This window comes from Mandrillus leucophaeus, unplaced genomic scaffold, assembly GCF_000951045.1.
Source record: "Mandrillus leucophaeus isolate KB7577 unplaced genomic scaffold, Mleu.le_1.0 Scaffold266, whole genome shotgun sequence".
Taxonomy (NCBI): Eukaryota; Metazoa; Chordata; class Mammalia; order Primates; family Cercopithecidae; genus Mandrillus; species Mandrillus leucophaeus.
In genome coordinates this window covers 13,888-16,285 of record NW_012102765.1, presented here as the reverse complement: position 1 = coordinate 16,285, position 2,398 = coordinate 13,888, and positions in this window count along the sequence as shown.

Sequence of the window (2,398 nt, the reverse complement as noted above, 5' to 3'; positions counted from 1 at the left end):
AAAAAAAAAAATCACATTCTTCCTATAAAACAGAAAACAATACAATTCTTTTTAGTTTAGTGTATATTATGCTGCATTTACTAAGTGATACATATAATTGAAAAGAGAGGAAAACAATAGGTGCTGAAGTAATGGGGTCTAAATTTATACAAGTTATTTTTAGAATATAACCTATATACAGGGTAAGATTCACTTGGTTGAAGGAGAAAGTGTACTTTAGATGTTTTGTAGAAAGCAGAGTAAGCAAAATGAGTAGTATTGTTTGATGGGACATGAACTGTCATATGACATGAGGCTAGGGAGTAATATGGAACTAAGATTCCCACTTACAAATAAAAATAATTCCATCTTGTGATTTATACATCCTGACAAGTAGTTCTCTTTTTCATGTAAGAATGACCAGGCCATTAACTCTTCGATGTGTCATAGCCATGGCATTTATTACTGATGGTGCCATCCTGTCTTTGCCTGAGCGCTTTGTCTTCCCTCCTACACTGTGAGGTCCTGGACGTTGGGAACCAAGCCTTGTTTGTGTTGCTCCTATGACAAGACCACAGACACCATTTCAAGAAGAAATCACTTAGAAAGGGCACGTGGAGAGAATGGATGTGTGCAGGCTATGCAGGGTGGCAGGTCTGTTTCTGCCTGGAGATTGGTGCATCAATACTCAACAGCTCCTAAGAATGAGCTAACATACATGTGCCAATTGAGATTACAAACTGAAGAAGGGCATTGCTAACCAAGAGAAACATGATGCAGCAAAATGGTTTCAGTGTTAATGACCCAGCTATGTCATTGCATTAAGTAGTGACGTGAACGCCTCCCAGAGATGTGCCTTTAGTAAAACCACTCAAATGTGCTTTGGGCTTGTACAGTTCTCCTCATCCTATGATCAAAGCCTGGGAGCTAGAGATGGACTTGTTTTCCTCATCTATAACCTGATATACAAAAGATACCCAGAGAACAGAGGCCACTTGCTTGAACTAGATATGTTATTCCTCTCTATTGGCCCATAATTGTGCTTCTCTCAACTCCTCTGCACTGTCAGCTTGACGATGAGTTGGTCTGTGGGGTGTGGTGTGAGAGGCCATCATCGGATGGCCTTGAAAATTTGGGGTATAGTCTTTGAGCCAGCTCTTTTCTGTGGCATACTCTGAAGTGAATTCCTTTTGTCCCCCAAACTCGTAATTTCTTTCTCATCTTAAAGAGTAACCTTTTGCCTCAGACCCTAAAATAATGTAGATCTTAAGCCTCCAAAGGGTGGCTATGAGGTAAATATAGGTGTAGGATTTAGATAAAACCATAGATTTATAAAACAATTAGGACCATAGTGCAAGATATTTAATAGGTCATCCCTAGAGGTTGTGTACTCTCACATGTTTTCCACTGTCAGAGGCCTTCTCAAGCACCCATGATGGAGATCTAACCTTAACTTGAATTGTTTCCTCTTCTTGATTTACAAGTCACCTTAGTAATATTGTGAAGTAGCTGGAGTGGTTAGAAGTTCCTGGGGAGTGAGTCTGCCTCAATGGAAGAAATAACTTGCTATGTGTCCTTAAGGGGAGGCAAGAATGGCTGGGGCTAGAAACTCTGATACTGGACATTGATATTAGGGAATAAAAGGATGTTTCAAACCAATAGTCTCTTGTAGCTTCTTTCAGAGATACTAGACTCAGTAGCCCTAGGCTCACGAACCAGGTGATGAAGAATAAGCTCAAACTTTGAAAATAAAGGCTAGGACTAGGCATAACGGACAGGAAAAAGACGAGAAGTGGGACATGGAAATCAGGAGCAAGGCAAAACAGTGCAGCAGGGCCATCCAGGCACTCAGGAGCAGCGACTTGGTTAAGATCTACCTGAATCTTCTACTCGGCTCTGATCTACCGGGACATTTCTTCCGGCTTCATTATGTGGCCATGTGAGTGTGGGAGCTTAAGGTAAGTAAAAAGATTTACTCTGTTTAGGCAAGCCATGGCAGATGAAAAAGAGATTCATTCCTCCTAGAAACACATAATCTTGCTTCAATTGACTCAAGGAAAGGAAAATGTTTTCTCCTGGAAATGTAATTACTGTGGCTATTCCATCATACATTTTTACTTTCACTTTTTCCCCAAAGACTTTTTTCTCCTACTTGGAGATGTTGCAGAATCCATTAATTTGATATGATGCAGGTTGTTATAAGTAATCTTTCTTTCTTAAATAACTTGATGGAAAGTGTTAAATTTTATATATTAGATTTGGGAAAACCACTTTCTCATCTTTTTCAACTAATTGCACATTATAATGTGTTAATTATGAATATAAATATAATGTCAAGACAATTCAGGAAAAAATGCAATTAGTTTTAGAGTAAAACTGAGAATCTATTTGTGTTATCAGGGTTGGGTTTTTCTGTGGT